The sequence below is a fragment of the Ruditapes philippinarum genome, unplaced genomic scaffold (genome assembly GCF_026571515.1).
Source record: "Ruditapes philippinarum isolate M1 unplaced genomic scaffold, ASM2657151v2 ctg1313_1_1_1_1, whole genome shotgun sequence".
In the NCBI taxonomy this organism is placed as follows: Eukaryota; Metazoa; Mollusca; class Bivalvia; order Venerida; family Veneridae; genus Ruditapes; species Ruditapes philippinarum.
The window spans coordinates 131,554-142,073 of record NW_026855660.1 but is presented as its reverse complement, the minus strand read 5'-3'; positions in this window follow the sequence as shown (position 1 = coordinate 142,073).

Here is a 10,520-nt window from a genome sequence, read left to right as displayed (position 1 = left end):
AAAAAAACAACAAAAAAAAAAAACAAAACAAAACAACACACAAACAAAAAAAATAAAACAACATTAAAAGGCCTCTGTATAATGTAGTCGGTCCTTTGTCCTTTGTCATTTGTAATTATAGTCTCGCATTTGCCTTTAAATAAATACATACAAACACATCGTATTACCGGCGCTGCTCAGGGATTACGGGATATAAAATAAAAAATGAACAATTATTACTAGGCAGGTTTACTTTACTCATTCTGCCAATTTGATTGAAGATATCAAAAGTTACTTTTGCACTCGTTTCTCGAGTTTCAAAGAATTTTGAACGCGTCAAAGTGATAATTTAGAAAATAAATCAATGAAAGCAAAAACACCGTTCTTATTTTAATTATGTGATAAATAGAATATTATATTCGTGTAGAGTCAATACTAAAGTTATTAATATCATGATTGCCAGATGCTCGTATTATATGATTTTATTCAACTCGTTTAATAAATTTTACATTAAACCTTTACTTATTCCATATTCTTTATTTATCTAATTGAAGTGAATCATATTTAATCCTGATCCCGAGAGAAAATAAAAGGTTTTTTCCGATGGATCTAGCGCAAAGATAAATTTTCAATGTTTGAAAAACATCAATTACAAATGATAGTTTAACGCCTCAATTTGTAAAAAAAAACACATCGACAAAAAAATTAAAGAGTGGTCTTGATTCCCCTTTCAGAATATTAGACAGATTCAGAGCGTTTCTATTATTAAAGGTAGCATTTAAATACATTTGTTTCTTCCCACCGCAGCAGAATATTTTCTTCGTCCGGACCAGTTTGGACGCTGTAACATTTTTAAGAAACAAGAACGTGTTTGTTAAACATAAATGCCCCCGGCTCAGATTCTTGTCAGTAACAATATTTAAGATAAAGACTGTATTGGCAAAAGTGAAAAAAAATTTTTTTAGCACTGTTGACCTTGACCCAACTGACCCCTAACTCCATCCAAAGGAAGAATACCATGCAACTTATTTTCCTACCAAATTTGAAATAAATCTGTCAATATATAAAGGCTGTATAGGCAAAAGTGTAAAAATATTTTTAGCACTGTTGACCTTGACCCAACTGACCCCTAACTCCATTCAAATGAAGAATACCATGTAAGTTATCTTCCTTACCAATTATAATACAAATCTGTCAATAAATAAAGGCTGTATAAGCAAAAGTGTAAAAAATCTATTTTTAGCACTGGTGACCTGACCCAACTGACCCCTACCTCCATCCAAATGAGAATACCTCAATTTTATGTTCCTTCAAAATATACAAGACATCTGTCGATAGAATAAGGTTAATACACCTGTAAAAGTGTAAAAAAATAGTTTTGACATTGGTGACCTTGACCCAAATGACTCCCTACTAAAGGAAAAGGAAGAGGACCTCCCTTGGTATGACTATTATCAACATGAAATACATTAACTTAAAAATAAAGGCTGTATGAGCAGAAATGTTTAGATTTATTTTTTTTTTACACAAGTGACCTTGACCTTAACCTAGAGACGCCTAACACCACAAAAAATTAGAGGACCGTTAAAGGTATCCACCTATAAAATATGAAAGATATCATTAAATAAATTAAGTAATTAGGTGAATTTTTTGATAAATCCTTCCGTCCGTCCGTCTGTCTGTACGAGGTTAACCTAGAACGGCAAGTTTGATTTTTCTACCTGTACCAATGGCTTCATAATTTACACACTTACTAATCCATACAAAGTATATCATCTGGGCAAGTAACATAACTATGGCTTACATTTCCACCAAGTTTTTGGTTTTCAGCTTTTAAAAAAAAATTAAGGGTTTAAACCAAAAACCGGGCAATTTTGGGAAAATCTTTTATGGGGTTTAATTTTTTTTTCCCAAATTTCCCTTTAAATTTCCCAATTTGACATGATATCCCAAAATTATAAAAAAATTTTGCCATCCCTTTTCCCATTTAATTTTTTTTTTTTAAATTTTATTTTTGAAAAAAATGGTTTTGAAAAAAAAATTGGAAAAAACCATTTCCCGCCAAAGTTGGTTTTTATAAACCCAAAAATTTCCCCAAATTTTAAATTAAATTTTTAAATTTCAAAAAATTTTTTTAAAGGGAAAGGTGGTATCAAAACAAAAATAAAGGGGAAACAAAGGTTAAAATATATGCCCGGGGGCAATAAAAAACTAACGAAAATAAAAAAATGTAAAATGGGTTAAAAATTAGATTTATGTGAAAAAAAATTTATTTATTTCTTTTTTTTGGAAATATTTAAAAAAAAGGGATTAAGGGAAAAAAATCAAAAAAAAAAAAAAAGGGTTTTGAAAAAGGGTTAATGTTTTATAAAATATAATTTAAAAAATCTTGCAATTTTAAAAAATGTATTATGAAAGAAAAATCCAAAAAAAAACAAGTAAAAAAAAGGGGCGTAAAATTTACAAAAATTTTAAAAATGTGGTTTATTGAAAAAATATTTTAAAAAAAAACAGCATTATAGTTTTCCCCAAAAAGTTTATCTCAGTAAGGGGAAAAAAAATTTTTTTAAATCAAAAAATAAAAAACCAAAAAAATTGTTATTCTTTTTAAATGGATTTTCTTTTTAAATGTTAACAGTAAATTTGAAAAATTAAAAATTTTGGGAGAGATAAAATTTCCAGCTTTTTTTTTCTGTAACTTATTAAAAATACTTACATAAATTACATATTTGCTGATATTACCACAATAAACTTCAAACTTTAAATTAAATACATGTAATCAGGTTCAAACTACCATTTATTGAAATATCCTTGAAAATTAAAGTTAAGTTAATGATATTAATAAAATGTCTGCAGGACTTAAGTTTAAGAAAACGCGTTTTTGCGATATAAATAGAAAAATCGGTTAATAATTTCCATTTTTATTATTTAGAAAAATGAATCCGAATGGTTTAAATTAGAGATTGGACTGATAATAACATGGAAAATAACCTAAAATACATCTTAGAAATTGTAAAACCTAAATGTTCCCTACATATCAACGCTAATTACAATCTGTGAAAAGAAACAAATAATGCAGCAATAATGATGTTTAGCAGCTGTACAAAAGCTTTGCAATGCTTTATCGGCAATGCTTAAGGAACTGTACAACATTGCAAGCCGCCTTAAGGAAGCGTTAAAAATATCGACACACTTTCAATCTTATCAGTTGTACTTAACATTTCAGAGAATAAAAATGAATTACTGTCCTTTCAAACATAATCATTTTATTTTAATTAGAAATGGGCTATACCTCCACGAATGCACCCGCATGAAGCCAAAATTTCAACTGATATAACAATATTTTGTTCCAAATTTGTTTGTATAATTTTTTTTCTTTTTAAATTCTAAGTTCAAGACCCTTAAACTATACAATGTTAACATAAAGCAGTGTTAACCATTTGCAAATTTCATATTGCATATTAGTTGCCAAGATAATGATTATAAATTATAAATTATTAAATCTTTTCCAAGTACAAGGGGAATAACTGTCAAAAAATCTGACCATGACCTAAATTCGAACTTGACTTGTACTCGTATTTTCTGGTAAAATTCAGGCACATGTAATATCTATCTCTGACATACATTCGTACAAAAGCAGAAACTGATTTTTTTTTTCTAAGTTTAAGAAGAATGACTTTATCACAAATCATCGGACCATTACCAAATTTGAACTTTACTTGTATTTTCTGAATAAATACCTGTACATGCGATTTCAGTCATTTACATACATTTCCACAAAAGAAAGAATGTGTAAACTGAAAAATTTCATTTTTTTCCAACGTTCAATAGTGATCACTTTGTCAAAAGTCATCGAACCGTGGCCAAATTCATACATGACCTGTATTTTCGTTGACATATCCATTCGCTCAATTTTAAGTTGAATGTGTACAACTGTTGGGTAGATAATGAACGGAAATTCAATTTTTTTTTCTTGAAAGTTTAAGAGAAATAATTCTGTCAGAAATCATCGGATAATAACAAAATTCGAACTTGACCTGCACATTTGTATGACATATTCACGTCTTAAATCTGAGTTTATTGTGTACAACTGTTAGGGAGATAATGAACGGACACGTTTTCAAAGTTGAAGGGGCATAACTCTGCTAAAATCATCAAACTATGACTAAATTCGAACTTGACATGTGCATTTGTTTGACGTATTCATAAGTCAAATTTAAGTTGAATGTTTACAATTATGAACGGAAACTGTTTTTTTTCAAAGGTTAAAGGGGCATGACTTTGCCAAATATCATTGAACTATGATCAAATTCGAACTTGACCTGCGCTTTCAATTGGCGTATTTATATGTCAAATTTGAGTTGAATTAAATTTGTAAATAAACTAAACATTTCTTAAAGGATTATTACTCTGTCGAAAATCATCGGACCATGATCAAATTCGTGTTTTCTATGATATATCCATATATTAAATTTACGTTGAATGTGTGCAATCTTTGTCAAGATAGTGAACGAAAAATGATGATAACAGAATGACGGAATGGTGAAGTTACGGAACAGGGTAAAACTATATGCCCCAGCCATTTTATGGCAGGAGCATAAAATTGACTTTGTAATTCTAAAGTGTATTAACCAGTGCCGTGATTTATTGTTATACTTTAATCACATCAATAAACAGAATATTTTATATTGGTATAATATCATAAGAGCATTTTTGGAACACTTTGTATAATTATATGAATATAAATTGTTTTTTTCTTTTAGTTGCATTTTTGGATAACACGCACATGATGGTCATATGACAGAAGAAAAAAATATGTCAGTTAACCATTAACTGACCAGATGACACAACTGGACATTTCACTTAAGTCCGTGTTCGTTATTTAATTTTAAGGAATAACACTGGCAGTAAGTATTGTTTATTAAATCAACACATATCTTTAAATGACATATCCCTTTACTTATATTTTTTCCTAGCGCAAGTTCAGCGTTTCATTGGAAACTATTAAATGTTGTCACACAGTTTATCATTGTTACTTTATTTTCAGCTGTTCGGAAATAGTCTTGTAATTCTAAACATCGTGAATGCATACTGAATTATCAGGTTCTATGACATATCGATTCTCTTCATTTTCTAAGCAGAATAGTACTAGATATATAATAAGGAATATTTATTGTGTATCACTGATATTACAAATTTTCTTTTGTATTCAATTCAGCAGAAAGGTAATAGATAAAAATATATAAAGCTTCATAAATATGATGTTTTTACGCATATGTAATAGTCACGTTTAAGTTTAATGCATAAACATTCAAGCAAATTATTAAAAGAAAAAGCCGATAGATTGTATAATCGGCCACTGTCACATTGACTGACAAGTTAATCGTTTCTGAAACAGAGATTTCAAATGGAAATTGTGAAGACAATCCGAATTTAGTGCTAAAATAATTCTAACAGATGATTGTTTATTTTATATACCATATGGCTCTAACAATAGTTTTATCATCTAAGTGTGTTTCAACAATATTTAATTTTATTCACTTAATATATATTTTTATTGAAAACATTATATATTTGTTGGTTTAATATCATTAAATTATGTAAATCTTAATGAAAAAAAAGATAGTTTTTTTGTAAATAACAATATGATCACGCTTTTCGGAGTCTTTAAAAAAAGTTTAGAGACAAATTGTTTCATATTTTTTAGGGAAACACTATACAACACTAAAAACTTTTAAAAAGGGGGGAAAAACTTGCCGGTTTTTTAAAATTTTTCTAAATAAAATTTTTCAACAACTTACTGAGGTTAAATTTTTTTTTAAATTTCTGCCTTTTCGGCTTAGTTTTAAAATGTAATGTATACTCACTTATCAAACACTACCCTATACTTTACAATCGTTTAAGAAAAGTAGTATTCGTTTATAGCAAAAAAAAAGATTGAAATTTGAAAATAAATCACGAAATTTGAAACATCCACCATGTTTAAAACGTTGCAAGTATGTTTTCTTTGTAAAACAGTAAGCGGAAACTTTCTGAAATTACAGCTTTGACTACTTTTAAAACATTATTCTTTTAATCGTTTAAACTTAAATATGTTTTAAATGAAACAATCTAATTTAATTGTCAACTTCTTAAATATAAGTTCATAATTAACATTGGAAAGATTTCAAAACACTGAAGTTATTCATGCACGTAAATATCATTAAATATTTGTATGTAATTATCTTCAGTCATAACGTGTATCCCTGGCATGAAAAATCTCCAATAGTAAATTAAAATTGACACAATACCCTATCTCGTGTTCATAACGAGTAAAAGCTTCTGGAAAGGGGATATATGTTAATGTTTTATTTATAGAATGTCAGAAGATATAAAAACAGATAGAGTATAAGCATCTTCCAAAGAACAACATTTAGTTTCGTCGCAAAAACAACCAATGTAACTTTGTTCCTGGAAATGGTTGAATTTTTTTTTATTCATTTTTCGATTTACTGAATTCAATGCAAATACAAACTATGTTCATGAAACAAGCAAACGCTGGGTTTGTTTTAAAGGCGTTTTGAATCTCCCTCCTTCACAAATTTAAAGCAAAAAAAGTATGCTAGTAAATTTGAAAGAAAATATTCCTGAATATAATTATTAGTTTATGCAAGTCGTTTGTCCAAGTTATCACTTTCATATAAAGCATTTTAGTCAAATCGAAATTGTCAATTTGATCAAAACTCCCTTCAAAAAGATTCAAAGATTTAACATTCAATCCATTTGATTTTCACAATTCCTTATTATATTGCATCGTAATAATATTACTTCAGATTTATGTCAGACATAATTGCTACAAGTTATTTTTGAATAAGAGTATTATTAAAATTTTGTGAAAATAATTTCTGACGACTACGTGTTAAATTACATTTTTATAAACTTTTACCGTTTGTTAAATATTGAAATGTAAATGTCAGAGGTCAAACAGAACCGAGTGTACTGTTAGAAAGTTTTATCACTGTATTATGTTACGAACTATAAAGTTAAAAGAAGAAAAAATCAGGAAAAAATCATATCATTTCTCTTATATCATCTTAAAAACTGAATAACAATATACCATATTTAGATTTGAACTTAATCAAGCGTATTAGTACTCTTAAGATTATTACAATTTTTCTTAAGAAATGATGTTCTTTAAGAGTTATCAGTAATGGGAGCGTTGCCGTTTGAGGGTTTTGTTGGGTCAGAATAAAATACCACTATTATATCAAGTCTATCACGTTCTTCGAATAAATGGTTGAATTCGCAGGTGATATTTTTAACTAAAATATTCTATATTTTGTGATATCATATTTGCAGATTGTGTGACAAATTAACATTTGTGTATATTTACTTATGAAACTTATACTGACAACAACAGTAATATAATTCTTATTGACCATGGTGATATCTATTTCTGTGACGCTTTTGCCATTAAGTTGTGGGTTTGAATAAATGACATTGCTTTAAGAAAAAACAGTTTACCACAGTTTATACATATAGCCCGAGAGCGACAAACTTCGTTATTTATTAACATATGGTGTTAATAATAACACAACAGATATGTTTTAAAAAACGTTATTTTGTAAAATAAGTTAAAAAAGTATAAAATTTTCTGAAACTTGAAAACCCTTTCCAGTCCCTTTTAAATCTTACTGTGAGAGTTTATAAAGAACTTTATCTTTAAAAAGATAAAAGGGAAATAAGGGAAAACTTGTATTTTAAAATCAGTGACTTAATTTTATACTGATATATAAATGTATTTCTAAGACACTTTACTTGTGATGCTTTTTCTTTTGTTTCATACAAATATTTTTTACACGTTCATTTGTATAAAAAGATAGCTGAAACTATGTTTTTATCTAAGGAAATGCATGATCGCTTACTCGAAATAATAAATGCATGTGTTTTAAATAGTATTCAAGTTACACCAATGCTTCGGAAAAAGGTATTTATTGACAAATGAAACGATATATGAAGAACAGTTTCTACTCTAAGACATGGAGTGGTTAAGGTCGTTGACTTCAAACCACTTGCCCCTCACCGCTGTGGGTTCAAATCCCGACAGGGACTTTGGATTGTGTCATGCAAGGAAGCTATCCAGCTAGCTTACAGAACGTCGGTGGAATCACTCAGGTGCCCGTTCGTGCCTGAAAAAATAAACGGAGGGGCACCTGAGTTCAGCCTCCACCAGTAAAGCTGGAACATCGCCAAATGACCTATACTGTGTCGGTGTGACGTAAAACCCAAATAAAATAAACAAACAAACAAATCAAACGGAAAATATACCTCCTTATAGGAAGATATCTCAAGCATGACACCATTTCTAAGAAAAGTTATGATTTTCTAGAGATTCTCGCTATTCCATATAAGAGACATTTACTAGATGTCTTAATATACATTTACTAGATGTCTTGTGAGTTCAGTTGATTTTGATTTACCATGATATCTATCTTTGCTTCTAATAACTAGTAATAAAGGGACTTTTATGAGTTTAGCAGCTAAAAGTTTATCTAAAGTAAAAGTTTAATGTTTTATCTTTTTCTATTTTAAACCCCCCCCTATATTATAGAGGGGGTTGCCGGTTTCAAAAACCCCTTAAACACTATCACAAAGTTTTGAACGGGCTGAATTAGTTTTTTACGAAGTCGTCTTTTCTAGCTTAAAACGATACACATCAAGTTCACCGGAAATAATCAACGAATAATTCACAAATATCAGCATCAGGTCATTCCGATGTCTTCTAATTCTTAACAGAAAGGTCAATTACCTTCTAGGACATGGGAAAATGATACAATTATTATGATACATAAAATTATAAGTTCATTTTGCCATAACCCGATGTAAATTGACTTGGTTAAAAATAAAATGTCTGCAATATGACAAAACATGTGATTTATTGGCTTGCTAATCACTCAAGACCTTCTTTAAATGTCAGGCCAATCGAGTAAAACTGAACCCTTTTTAGATGTTTGTTGTTTTGTTCATACTTCCTATCATAATACGTGATTTTTGTTCTATTTCTCGTAAAGCAATCTTTATTACAAAAGTGGTGAACACAAATTGCATATGATTAACAGTATACCAGAGCAAAACATGCGCAATGTTTTGCGTTTTATTACTATCTGTTACTTGTGTAACAATCCGTTCTACAAACAAGCACTAATAACGTATTAAGTAGCTGTCACATGACATCACATGTTTTCAACAACAATATTCCATTGCATCAAATAATTGACATGAAAAAAATAATTAGTGTATATGGTCTCTCAGGTACACTAATTAACAAATGATTTAACAAATGTTTACATATCGACAAATTCAATTCCATGAAGTAAATCTCAATAGAAGTGTAAAATAACGTAACCTTCTCTGTTGACAGAAATGTGATAGCTACGCATATAATATAATTCTGCTATTAGAAAGCTACTTTAATTATAAAATAGGTTTCTGAATTTTTGTTTTTTAATATAATAAAAGATTTTCAAACCCCGTTAATGTTGATTTTTGTTTTCAAATCATTTCTTATTTGACATGTCAGCAATTTTATTACAACATTTTACTTGGGATATGTCTAAATTCAAAATTTCACTATCTTAATGTGAAACTGTTAAAGTCTGCTTAAGTTGGTCCTGACATATGCTTGCAATTACTATTACCGTCTATCAACAGGCTTAATCAAACCGTGCCTGCAACATTTTCAATTTGTCAAATTTTAGCGTTCTCTTGGGATTCCGTTTTTCTCTTTCTCGTAAAACATCAAACAAATTCAATAATATTTAGTGTTTAAAAATTACGTAAATTATGTTTTGATGAATTTCAAATATGATAAAACCTTAGAATATATTACATAAAAATTATATAAGCCATTGTTTTGTTTAAACATGGAAAATTTATTTTATATCAGCAAAGATGTATATGACATTTCAGCAAATTACGTTATTGTTGGCTCTTGTTTGATTGAAAGTATTAACAGTACATCAAAAACATAAACAACAGAAACGACAACAATTAAAGCAATATCGAAAATAAAAAACTACCCCCCCCCCAAAAAAAAAAAAAACACCCCCCAAAAAACAAAACTCAAACAATAATAGTCCTCTGTATAATGTAGTCGGTCCTCGCATTTATGATAATAGCCTCGAATTTGGATTTTAATATTTTAATTAATACATACAAATACATCGTATAACCGGCGCCACTGAAAACAGGTTGCTCAGGGATAGATAACAGATTATATAAAATAAAATATGAACGATTATTACCAGGCAGTTTGGTTGGTATCATTATATTAATTATATTACGTAAGTAAGGCCATATTCATTGTTTTTCTCATTCTGACACTTTGATTGGAGATATCGGAAGTTACTTGTGCACTCGTTTTTGTAGTTTCAAAGAATTTTGAGCGCGTAAAAGTGATAATTAAGAAAAGAAATCAATAAAAGCAATCCCCGTAGAAGACAGAAATGCTGCCATCGTAGTCATAAATGTAATGCTGCCAATAATGACAGTAATGCTATGAA